This window comes from Coturnix japonica, chromosome 1, assembly GCF_054131305.1.
Source record: "Coturnix japonica strain WE chromosome 1, WE-NBRP24, whole genome shotgun sequence".
NCBI lineage: Eukaryota > Metazoa > Chordata > Aves > Galliformes > Phasianidae > Coturnix > Coturnix japonica.
In genome coordinates, this window is record NC_140663.1 from 114,055,059 (window position 1) to 114,068,723 (window position 13,665).

The window sequence follows — 13,665 nt, forward strand, 5'->3', positions numbered from 1 at the left end:
TGGCAGGGCTGACATATTCCTATACTGTGAAGCCACAAGTGAGTTATGTGTCCTGAAAGAGTCCCATGAAGACCATTACACCATGCCCCTGGCCACATATTCTTGATTCCCTATGTACTGTATAGGGGGACTATTTTAGATATATTTATTGAGTCTTACAGCTTTTATTGGTATTGTTTTTCATTTTTCTCCCCTTATAAGCCAAGCTCCTGCAGTATCAAGAGGTTGAATGTTTACGCCTCAGGGGAGAGGAAAATTATAAGGAAAGAAGTATTGAAAGCGTTAGGAGTGGTCATTAGGAATAGCTTTTCTACACAGTATATTATTTGATGATCTCTAAGACATATATATTACATGGGGATAAGAAAAGTTCTAGTCCACTGGGTAATGATAATTTCCAGCATTTGGGTGGTCTAGAGGTCATCAGGAAGAGGATTTTGTCTCTTTTCTGTCTGAAGTTATAAGGGATACATCCAAAGGAACAAATGAAAGAAGGGAAGAAAAAAAAAAAGGAAAAAAGAATACACTTTATAGTTCAATGTACTGTTTTAAAACATCAGCCTTTCATCACTTGATCAAATCTTTTAACTCTTATTTCTTGTTTTGGTTTCATTCTCCCTTTGTTCTACTTGCTCCTTTCTGTCTTTTGCTCCCTGTCCCTCTCTGCCTATGTTAGTGTTGCGGCTTGTTGAAAGAGGGCCATAATGAACAGGGGAATCTTGTGTGAGTAGTATAAAGGGAAATGAGCAGCATGATTTTCCCTACGGTTAATTGATTGCTTCTTGAAGACATCTGAGTTGATCTTGCAGTACGGGTTTAGTGAGCAGTGGATGGGCAAGAGGAGTCAGGTACACCTCTGCTCTGCAGAGTGCGGTGTGCGCTTGTTCTGGGTAAGCACCCTATCCATATATCTCTGTGTGGGTGGGTGTGTCTGTTAATGTACCACAATCACACCTCCCCGACAAAGACAGGTCTATCACCAGAAGCTCAGCTATTACATTGTCTAGAAAAGGAAGTAGGAAACAGTAAACAACCTTGGCTTGTACTGCTTCTTTTTTTTTTCTTCCCCATTGACTGCAGTGTCGCAACTCTTTTTCATGTAATGTTTGATATATGGCAGGCTTTCTGCATAGAAAACTGATAGAATTGGAATTAATTTAATGCTACCAGAATGTGCGTGCGTGTTACCTTTGTGAACCCTTGTGCTTTTCTTGGAGTAAAAAGTATAGGCTAAGGCAGGTGTCCTGCAAAAATATCAAGTGTTTAACGTAATAGTGACATAGCACTCACTATTGCTATAGATGTAAGAAATGGAATAACTTCATAGGTGCTAAACTGCTGCAAGGAACCCACTCTCCCCTCTGGTGACACTGAAGTGCTACGCAAGCAAACTTCAGGCAGGCAGCCCCATTTGGTATTTGTGGAGTTAACAAAGTTAAGCTCTCTCCCGGCTAGCCTCTTCCACTAGGAATGCAATTAGTGTTCACCTATATAAGGAAACCTGCCAGGCGGCGGGGCTGGGGTTGGGGCTAACTCCGCGCCCAGCGAGCGGCACTGCGCGGGCTGGACAGGGCTCGGCGGCAGCAGCAATAGCAGCGGCAGAGGCAGCAACAGAAGCAGCAGAGCAGCCCAGCGCTGGGAAGGACTATCCCGTTTTCTTCAACTTCAAGACGAGGAGGAAAAGAGCCAAAATGGAGTGGCAGGTATGTCGGCATGGAGCCCTGAGGCGGGAGGGTGGGAGAGAGGCTCGGGGGGCTGCCTGCGAGACTTGTTCCCGCAACTGCTGTTCCCCCCCTGAAATGGCTTGCTGGATTTTAGAGAGGCTGCAAAGCAAAAGCGTGCTTCTTGTTTGCAGCAACATCTGTGTGCACAATTACATTCACTTATCTGACGTTCTGTGCGCTTCTAATTCACGTACACCTTTTTACCAGGGTGATAATCAAACTTTCTTATCTCTGATGGAAAGCAGATGTGTGACTGGAAATGAGGCTGAGATGCTTTGCTTAACTCTACGAACCTCTGCAAATGCGGAATTTTATGGTCCTGTCACGTCTGGAGAGCAGTCCTTCACTTTGTAGCGTGAAACATGCCTTTTGTGAAAGGTGTGCTCCTTCAGCCCTTCCGGGATCTCAGTGTTCTTTATTGTGATGTGTGTGAATGCAGCCCAGTCAGCGTAGCTGGGATGCGTTTGCTGGAATACAGGGAGTTCCTGCAGTAATAAAGCTTTTTCAGTGAGTTAAAAAAACAAACTGCAGGTTCTGCTCTAAGAAATGTAAGCAAAACTTGTTCTTCTACTGTTAGAGATTACACCAATTCACAACAAGGATGTGTTGCCTGGGAAATATTTGCACATTCTGATAACCTTCACAGGAGGTTCTGTGTAAAATCCTGACTGAGAGAGTGAAAAGAAGGGGAGGAAAAGTTTGTTCCGTGTAGATATTGGTGAAGACATAATAAAAAGTCAAGTTGAAAACTTACCTCAAACAGCTTTCTAGTTGGAAGAATGCTGCTATGCAGTCCTTCAGGATAGTTAGCCATTAGCATCAGCCAGCACGTGAGTTCTGTGGCAGCTCACTCAAGTTGTGTGCAGTTAGGGTATAAAAGATAGCAATGAAAGAACACTTTGAGTTATTTCTCTGAAAAGTGCCTTCTAAGGAGAAACCACACAGAACTATTCAGCAACAGGTGGAGTTTATTTTCAAAATGCTTTTGTTATCTTAGCAGTTGGTAGACATAACAATGCTTTTCACTAATTTTCATTGTTAATCATATTTAAGTGGGCGTATGCGTGATAATGCACTAGTTATGGGAGTTTCAGCTCTATCTCTTCTGGGGACCAAAGTATGAAAGTAAAGTACAGTTTTACTACTAAGGGCTTAAAAGCTTAGAGTGAAGATTATTGTTATTTAAAAACTCATAAAGTTTTTACATTTTTCTGAATGAATGTCTACTTGGAGTCTGTAATGCGACATTACTAAGGAGGCATCAGAATTGTAATTCACCTGTGTTGATACATGTTCTCATTCACTTATATGCATGGCAATCCTATTGAGGAATCAGTGGGAATGACACACACCAGTAGTTTCAGTAGAGCATTTTATTGGAGCATCAACATGGCAAAGAAGGTATACACTAGACAGTGCTTCAGAACTGCAACTAGTGAGTTGATTGTCATGAAACATCTTTGGTCTTGGTGGAAGGCAGTACAGCAAATACAGTACCAGTGGACCAGAACCATGCAGTTCCTTTGTATCACTTCTCATCCTTGTGATTTTCAGTTCATATCATACAATCATAGAATCATTTGAGTTTAAAGGGATCCTTAAAGGCCACCTAGTGCAACTCCCCTGCAATGAACAGGGACACCTACAGCTAGATCACGTTGCTCAGAGCCGAGTCCAACCTGACCTTGAGTGTCTCCATGGATGTGGCATCCACCACATCTCTGGGGAATATAACCTTTATTAATGTTAATTGAGTGGAAGCACAGAGGATAGATTTTAGTAGGGTCGTTAGTAATTGAAGTATGAATTTAAAGGGCAGGATAAGGCACTATATAAACTTACTCTTGAATCTCCTTTCCCCTAGCATATCTAGTAAATTACATTGTCCCCCTTCATTTGGCATCTAGCTGTGCTACAGTCATTCATGGTCTTTCGGCTTCCCAGTGCAAAATGAGATAGAACTCTGATTCAAAGCCTGCACAGAATCTTCTGGGCTGGCATGAGCTTACTCTAGCCCCGGGTCTGGGGTCTGGAGCTCAAGCCTTATAAGAAACAGCTAAGGGAGCTAGGAGTCTGAAGAAGAGGAGGGTCAGGGGAGACCTTATTGCTCTCTATAACTACTTGAAGGGAAGCTGTAGTGAGCTGGGTGACAGCCACTTCTCTTGTGTAACTAGTGATAGGACTAGAGGGAATGGCCTCAAGTTGTGCCGGGGGATATTCAGGCTGGATGTTAGGAAGTATTACTTTTCTAAGAGTGGTCAGGCACTGGAATGGACTGCCCAGGGAGGTGGTGGTGTCACCAATCTTGGAGGTGTTCAAGGAACATTTGGATGTTGAGTTGATGGACATGCCTTAGTGAGGACTATTGGTGATGGGTGGATGGCTGTACTGGACGATCTTGTAGGTCTTTTCTAACCTCAGTGATTCTGTGATCTGATCAGCAATCTGTGGCCATCCTGGGGCTGGTCCCAACTGCAGGCTTTTCCAGGGAGATGGGTGGCAGTGTGGGCACTCATGTTCTTTGCCATGAGGTTTCTTGTACCCTCCTCTGCCACCCAAAGCATATGTAATGGGGCAGCTGCAAAGCCTGTGCTATCACACCAGAACCTACCAAGAACTAGCATCTGTGCTGCTACTTATATATATATTAACTTGGTGCTGCAGGTGTGGTACTGCATGAGTTTTCATTGACTCAGATGCACAAAAAACGAGTCCTTCTCTGACCAGGATATATGGCTGGGAAAAAAAATTTAAACTTGTTTACAGTAAGAAGAGAATTGAATAGTAGATGAAGCAACTTAAAGGATAGATCTTGTGTGTTTTCTGAAATCACAACAAAATCCAGTAGATATTGCTGGGTTTTACAATGACCCCTCTCCTTCGCTCTGGCAAATGACCCTCCTGCCCTACACATTTGTCTCTTGTCCATGTTAATAGGTGATGTGTTTCATTCACTAATTAAGAAAAAGAGCTAGCATTCATTACTACCCCTTTTTAAAGATTAATTTTTCATTCAGTCAAGGGTTCTTTGATATCAGTTTTAGCAGTTTACAGTGCAGCAATGGTGTCATATTGGACTGCATAGTTTGGAAATGAATACTCTGAACCTAGGCAAAGGTGCAGCAAGTTTGTGCATACGCCTTTAGTACCGTCTTCAGTTGTGTAACTGAGATGAGACTGAAGTGAAACAGAAATATTTGAATGTGACAATCTGGAGTTTAATGCATGACTGAACTGGAATTTTTGTTTGTATGCCTGAGGTAAGAAGCATCGAATTATTTATGGGTATGACAACCTTTGATTACTTGGACCAGATCCATGTTTTTTGTCTCTGTTATATTACTGTTGGGTTATTCTCATGAGAAGCTTCACCCATTTGTCGCTTTCGGAAGAGTGAGTACTTGATGTATTTGGCATATATTATTGCTTTTTTTTGCATTAGAAGTGAAAATTGTAAATGTCTTAAACCTTTTTTACATTTTGTAAGCTGTTCGCCCTACAAATAGAAAAATGGTTGATGTGATTTCTAGACTTAAACAGAACAATCACTGCATGTGTTTATTTTCTTTTTCTGGCTCGTGTGCAATTTGAAGCTGAGTGACCCTACGCACTGGCAAGAGGAAGCTAGGCACATCATGCTTTTTTCTGATACCTCTTATCATTTTTCCAATAAAAAGAAACACTGGTTTTCAAAGGTGTAACTGGAGAGCTAGAAATAACAAATGACCATGCTGTATTAGCTGCATGCTCTCTTTAGGGTTTTGTTAAAGGCTTTACCCACCCCATTATGCTATCATTCTGTAGTGTAAGCGTTTTATATGGCATGTGTGATTTCATTGCCCTAATGTGACCTTGGGAAATTCCTTATTTCCCCTGAAACACATGTTTAAGTGAAAATTGCCCTCCGCAGTTTAGGAGTTCTATGGAAAGAATCTGGGAATAATGCAAGGAGGAGATGGAAGTCCAGAGTGAGATCTGAGCCATTCTTCTGTAGCGTTATTTTTGCATACACTTAAATCTTTGCTTTGAAGACTAATGAGAGGGCAGCATAGGAAGGGCAACCTGATTAGTCTGCCTGATTTTTCTATCTGGAGATCGCATGATTCAGAAGAGGTGAGTGTAGTGTGAGATTTACTTCTGTCTCCCTCTTGTTCCAACTATATGTAGATGTATCTGGAGTTTAAAGTTAAAAACATAATTCCAAATCTGAACTGCATTATCTAGACCAGCTGCTGTCCTCATTCCCCAGTGCCTGGCTTGTCTCTGCTGAGCCACTGAGTTTGAGGGTAAAGTATGATGACCGCAGTCTGCAAGCACAACCTAAAATTGAGATGTTGTGTTCCCAGCTAGAAGCCTCTAGCCTAGCCTAGTACTGCAGCTTCTGTGCGCATGTGTGCCTTGGAGCCACGTGAATGCTTTTAGCCTGGAAGGCTGAAAGCTGGACAGTGTAAAGCTGCGCTTTGTCAGATCAGAGGATGTTGCGCTGGACCGTGGACTGAAAAATGAAGTCTGCAGCATCTGTGTATTTATTCACTAATGTGTAACTGAATTGTTTAGGAAACAAAAAATGGAAGTATTTTAATTAAAAAGGGTTGAAAAACATAAAGCATGACAGATCTGTGATGAAGATGTGGAACTGCAGTTTTCTCATACTTCTTGTATGTTTATTCGGTCTGAGAAGTTCAGAAAACTACTGGGCTGAAGATTAAACTCCCCAGATTCTCTGGTCTTGTGCTATCTCAAAAACAGTCAGATTCCTGCAGGCTTATGTGCTGGATTCATTTGTTTCTGTGTTAATTCCAAGTTATACTTCAGAACTACTTATCAAAATTAGAGTTCTGGAATACACGCTACTTGGAGACTCAGACAGGAAGGCACTGAAAATATAGAACTTGTTTTAGAATCTGAGTTTACCACCTTTGTAGAAAATATTTCCATATTGGGTTTTGTTTTTTTTTCTCTCATTAAAAATATTGGCATGGAATCTCATTTTTGATGATATAGTAGATAGCTGAGGGAGTACAGAGATGCTTCTTGGCATATCTTGTGAAGTTCCATTTGATTATTTGCATGGTAAGTGTATTATATGCTCAGCAAGATATTTGTGAACATACTTGAAGTTGAATATCTATACGTAAACAGATGCATATTTTCAAACATATCTTTGTCTAGGATTTTAACACATACTCAGATTCACATGTTCCTAAATTCTTTGCTTGATTTCTTAGTTAAAAAGAAGGTATTACTCTCTTGTGATACTGTGCCCATAGGGTGGACCAGCAGGTATTTGCTTTTACCTATGTCAGTTGATGCTTGTAGCACTTTCCTTGAACACTTCTACATTTTTTGACAGGTTTTCTGTAAAACTCCTTCGAGCAGTGGATATTCTATTTCATGTTTTTTCCTGTGGTACTTTCACTCAGTGGTAGTTTTGTCACTGGTCCTCTGGATGTCAGGTTTAGGAAAGAGTCGTTGCTTTTGTTAGATGTCTTTCTATGAAGCTGTACATAACTTCAGCTCTATTTAGGATTTAGTGAAGTTTACATTCAATGGCATGAGTGAAATGACATTTTTGACACCTTGTGCATAACTCCAGCCATTCCAACAGGCTGAGAACAGCACTGTTTGTAATGCATGGGATTACAGAGCTGATAGGGTGTCAGCCTGTAAGTGTCACAACTTGTCCCCTGTGCTCTTCCATCAATGCATGGGCTCCTGCTGCTGCATTTCTAACATTTCTGCTTTGTAGCTGCCCAGCCTGGAAAATTCCATATGAAACCTCACGCCTCCTGAAGTAGATTTTTTGAGGCACATTTAATTCCTCTATGTATGAAACAACGGTAGTGTTCCTGCTATGTTAATGCTCTAAAAAAAGCAATGGCTTTACTGCATGGTTCGTATCTTTGTTGTCTCATTCGCAAGAAATACCACACCGTTTTAGCTGAGGAGTTTAGGTATTAGCAGTTAATTACGAATTCTTACCTTAAGTATGGCAGCATGCCACAAAGCGGTTTGGGATATCCTATTGGTTGTTGTTTCAAAGTTATGCAGCTGTGCTTAACACTCCAGTGGGCAATTCTGGATACATCGTGTTTCGCCTTTGATACGTTGCCATACCACCACCATTAGCGCAGTGCTTAGACTGCAAACATCTGTTTGCTTTTATTGCACATGTGTTGCTTAAGATGTTCTGTTTTTACATGATGTAAATCACTGGACTCAACTGGCACTGTATGGTTTGTTTACCAAATAGAACTTAAACTGTGTCAGTAAAATGTATGTCATATGGGATGACATATATGACATATGCAGAAGAGAAAAAAAAGCAGTTTGTGGCTGCAGTCACCAATACTTCCAACAGTTCCAACAATTCACCAATAAGGTTTTTAAATTGTATGAAAAGAATCGTGCAGATGTCTTTACAGAAGTAAAGGTGGCAGTGAAGTAGGCACACATGTACACACCAGATGACAACAATGGGCATAGAGATATGCACTTAGCATTATAAAATAGAATCAAATAGAATCTGCGTATCCTTCATTCCAGAATTTTGCTATACTTATGCACAGAATAGAACAAACACTTATTAACAGGCACTTGGCTTTTCTTATATCACTGAATATAGCTGACAGTGGCCTTTCAAATGGAAAAGTTACCTGGACTTTGAAGTTTAGCTGTTGATCTCAGCAACTCTTCAGCAGTACTTCTGTGAATTACTTCTGTGTTAGTACACTAGTGTTTCAGACACGTTTTGCTTCTAATGTGCACCACTGCACACTGCTAGAATGCACAACAGGATTGATTTGGTTTAGATTAATGAAAATGAACTCAGTGAAATGACTTACAGTTGTTAGCTCGCACTTTAATTTTAAAGGTTAACCCAATGTGCCTTGAAGGTTTTTGTCCTTATGTTTCCTTACAAGTAAGAGTTGAATTTGAATGTTTTGTCTATGTCACATGAGAACAAAAGAAACAAATCATGAGGAGAAAATGGAAGATTACAGCTGAATAGAACCATCAGCTAAATAGTCCTTTTATTTTTCAACACAGGCACTTTAAAGTTTTGGTGTGTACAGAATTGCTGTATATTCAGAAATGAAATAAAAAGGTGTTTTTCAATTGAGAATTGTTTTAAGGAATCTGGAAAGTTTTATTTATGAAGTTGGTATCATCTGCAAAGTTTGTAGTACATCATCTAGGCTGATCGAGCTAGAACTGTATTCAAAAGAAGTCTGAGCAGCTGGCAAGGTGTTCAGAAATCAAAATCAAAGAATCAAAGGGAGCACAACTCAGTACTGTCGGGGATGAAAATATAATTCAATAATAGAAAGTGGAGAATCAATCAGATAGAAAGAGTATCTGCAAATCAGAAAATGAATGTGAGCCACTGATGTGACAAAATATTGAAATGTGAATATGTCATTTTGGCACTCATTACTGATGATACAAGAGGATGACAGTTAATTATTTTGTCCTGTTCAATTGTGATAAGCCTCTGACCTGAATTTTTCAATGAGCTTTATACATGATAAAGAAATATATAGACAAACTGGAGATGATCAGTTGGAAAGCAAGTGAAAAAATGTGACAAGAAAACTTGATAAAAGTTGCAGAAGTGGAGTATGTTTTAGGTAAAACTGGAATTCACAGAGTGTCCTGTGAAAGGATAGAATTAATAGTCTATCCAGCTGCCTTTCCCTACTACACCAGAAGATGCTGCTTGTCCATTGCTGTCTTCATGTGAATGCAAAGGGTAAAGCTGGAAGGGTGTGCTTGGAAGCCAGCTGGAGCTGGAGAGACTGCTACTAGTGAGCAACTCAGACTGCTAATTGCAGAAATTGAGTTTGGCAAATCTCTTTCTAGAAAAGAAAATAAACTGTACCCTAATACACAAGAGTAGTTAACTGTTTTGCATCTCCACTGAGGATTGAAAAGAATACTTCTTGCAACCCTGGTGGGTTTGGTCAGATTTGAGGAACGAGTTACCCAAAGAACGTGTCATAACTACCTTTGGAGATTTTTCAGTGGCTGAGGAAATACATATCAGCTTTGTTCTGTGATCCTCCTGGGAGAAAGGAAGTGACTTCACGTAGATTTCTTGAGACCGTCCTTTCTGTCTTTGATTCCTAAGTTGGTGTTTGTATGGAAGCATGGAATCCAAGAATGCTTCTCAGTTTCAGGCCCAATGTACTTGATGGTCATGTCCTAGCTGCACAGAAGTGCTTAACTTGGGCCTTTATCTCCACCTCCTGACCCTGATTTCTGTTCTCAAGCCATGTGGTATTATGTCAGCGGAGCAAGACTCTTGGATGCCTCACAGGTGACCTTTCTCTCAGGCATGAACTGGCTCAGCCCTAGACTGGTATCGTATCTACAATATAATACTGCCATGTTTTCTTCTCCCTATGTAAATGAGCCATAGACTCATTGCTTAGGAATTTGGGAAGTTGAAATGGTTTCTTTGCTTTTAGATTCCACCCAGTTATTAATCTTGTGTCATAACCAAGACACCTATTTAACTTAAGCATTAAGTAGCAGTGTGAGTGAATGAAAAGTGTAATAGAATTATATTCCAAAAAAACGTGTGAATAGTTGCATATGTGAAACTGTTGCCATTTAATCTACAAAATACAGACCTTTTCCTCTTATAACTTCATTGCATAATCTATACAATTAAAAATAGAACACAACAGTCTCTTTAGATGTAAAATAAGCAAGAATGCAACTACTGCAAATAAATGTGGGGAAATTAAAAAAAAAATTGTTTGTTTTCAAAACAACCACCGCCAAGAAAATAGACAATCTTGTTTTAATGCAGGTGAGGAGGCTGTTCACCCAAGCACTGTATCTAAGTAGAAATAGTTGTGAGAGTTTCAGGACAAGGTTCTCTTTGGACAGTACAGTAGAGTGTTTAGTTTGTTGTGTGAAATATATTATTGATGTGTTGCAGGCAAAAAAAAAAAAAAAAAATAGTACATTTCCCGTGGTTATGTAGCAGTTCTCAGACATTGATTACTGTCAATCGATGCTGTACACTGTAGTGCGATATCCATTAACCTCACAATGAAGATACGAGGCGTAACATTTGATCAGTCAGGTCCCAGATTAAAGTCGATGATCCAAAAGAAGGAGAATGTAAAAATAGAAGGAGGCAAACATGTAAATGGAAGTGAGATTGATTTCTTCTGCTTGGTACTTCCCATAACCTCATTCTCATGAGTCAGCATTTCCGAGGTCGGTCGTTTCACATGAGACTGGTTAAACCAAATTCCTAAATGGTGATTGTGTCTGGAACACAAAATGACAAGTGTTTAGCTTCCTAAAATTAGTTCATATATATTGTCAATTGTAAAAGATGGGCTTATAAAAGAGTTATAAACTTTTTTTTTTCTTTCTAATTTATATTTGTATTAGCTTCTTTAATATCACAAGCATCCACTTGAAGCTGTCCATCTCTTGTCTGTGAATAGATTAGATGACTCTAATGGGAAGGGTGCAAAGGGATTGCAGTAAAAACATATGCTAGCAAAAGAAACCGTTTTCTACTTCAGAGTTCAGTCTTCTTTGTGTTCATGAAAAACATAGCAGGCAGAGCCTGAATAAGCTCCCTCTCCTTCCTACTGCAGCCAGGGGCTGTTTGTCAAAACCATTTTTCGGGCTGATATTTAGCCCAAATGGTGAGACTGTTACCATAAATTTCTCACCATGTGGATCATGACTAGGGCCTCCATCTTGCAAGAGGGATCCCATGACACATTCTGCTCATTGCTGAAGGAAAGTTACTGTCTTCTTTCACAACTACCTCTGACTGAATCCATTCCTTATTCTGAGAACAGAGAAAGGGAATGTTCTGTCAGGCAACCAACATATAACCATTTGAAAATACTCATTTGGCGATGGCAGTCATTACTAGGACTTTCTATTACTGTCCTTCAGGACTGGAGCATATTACACTTTACATTTGTAGGCAACATCGCTAACTTTCATTTCTGAGGTTTAGAGTTTTACATCTAAAAATATTTTGCAAAAATTAAATTGAACCAGACTACTAAAATATTCAGTAATTGCGGGCAACTGTATGGCCATATGTCTATTCAAAAACAGCTTTTAACATTTTGCCTGGAGAAAAATCCTCTTTAAAGTGCTTGGACAAGCTAAATCTAAAGCTAAAACTTGTTTAAAAGATGACGTTCTTCTAAGTAAGGTTTAGCAATTCTCCTGGATTAGAACCTGTCAGTCGTTTTTTGTGTTTTTATGTGTTAAAGATAGATGTCAAAGTAAAAATGTAATGAAAGACAAAAAGCCTTTGTACAGTAATGTGAAGATATGACATTAATATTCAAGAAAAAACAACCTGTATCTTCTAGTGAGCTGGAACTCAGCATTTTGTCCATCAGAGTCATTAAAGGCAATACTGAGAAAGATATGTGCATTATGAATTAGGTTTGGCAGTGTTTAACTTCTAAGTGCATGATGTGGGATCTTATGCTTTCACTAATGTGCTTTTTCTAGTCAGTACCTCAGAATAAGACCTATAGTACAGAGGGGGATGGGCTGACAGAAGAAATGCCTGCTCTTCTCTGGAGCTCAGGGTATGGTTTTTGTACCCAAGAGGTGCTTCATCTGTCTGGGTTATTATTCCATGTGCAGGGCAGAACTTGTTTTTTAAGCATAGCTAGAGATGCTTTCAATTTGGTCTAGCTCATCCAGGAAATACAAGATGTGTGCTGAAGGCTTTTTCCTGGCTAAGGGGGTTTCTAGTGTACGTTCAGTATATCTGAGAAGGGCAGTGCTTTGGCCAAGATGTGGCAATATCTGTGCTGATACAAACTTATTTCCTCCTGTAGCAGCTGTGCCACTGGGGGAAAGATGGTGCAAGAATCTTGACTTTCTGGTCTTACAGAAGGAAGGAGGCAGCCTGGTTTGTGGGCCTCACTTAGATCATTTTTGTATGTTTTATATTATACAGATGTTAATGAAAAAATCCTAAATCATTGAGTTAGGGTTTTTTTTCCCTTCCACATGGATGTCATAAACACATGGGAGATGAAACAGAGGAAAAACCAAGACTAAATTAAAATAGGCTTTCCATAATCTTAAAGCTCTGTGTGAAGTTAGGCACCTCTGTCGGCTTCTGGCACTTGCTTTAATTTGGGCCTCCTAAATTATGAATAGAGGGAGACAGCAGCTAGGTTCTGAGCACTAAGTAAGATTTTTCGGTTACCTAGGATTTAAAAAACAACTGAGTTCTGAGTTCCATGTCTGTTTTGTTACGGCCATACCTTCCAGAAGTTTAGGTTGTCATTTACAGCTGATTCCTGTCTTGTGTTCAAGCTACCATCTCTCTTTTATAGTAGGATGATCTGGGTCGTAGCTCTTGAACACAGTGCTAGAAGGTGGCAATATAACACTTCTTCACCTCAGGAGAAACCATTTTCAAGGGTTTTTCTCCCTTGTGCATGAAAAGTATTTGGTCCGGTCCGCTCAGAGCATTCCTTCTGGTGATGTATCTGACACAGCTACAGCTTCCTTTCCCTGAATGATCAGCAAGCAGGTGGGATTTTTTAGAGTAATATTCTTTTGCCTTCAGTCTCTGATGGGAGAAATGGATTATTTATGAACTACTGGGAGCAGAAAACCCTGTGTTCTTTGGACCACAAGATGATTTCTTTCTTCTTGCAATAATTATGATGCAAGATTTTAAGGCTCTGAAGCTGTGAATTAAATAGGTTAGTCTGTGAGAACTGAAATTGTCCTCATTTTTAAAGACTACAAGTGCCTACTGAATTATCTGTATGTTACCAAAACTCATCAGCAGTAGTAAATACATTTTTGAGCTGATGAAATTTTTTTTTCTTAGTTTGTTTTTGGGTGTTTTTTTTTTTTGTTTTTGGTATGTCTGTCCATTCACTGTTTTTAGTGCCTGCCATTCCTTTCTCAT

At 39.8% G+C, this 13,665-nt stretch overlaps 1 protein-coding gene across 2 annotated transcripts in view; it reads left to right on the forward strand.

Moving 5' to 3' along the window:
- Positions 1–1,519: 1,519 nt before the first annotated feature.
- MID1 (midline 1) overlaps positions 1,520–13,665 on the forward strand; it is a 225,851-nt gene continuing 213,705 nt past the window's right edge. For both annotated transcript variants that reach the window (XM_015887013.3, XM_085531964.1), the window contains exon 1: positions 1,520–1,703. The gene's annotated coding sequence lies outside the window, so the exon portion shown is untranslated. The remainder of the gene's footprint in view (positions 1,704–13,665) is intronic.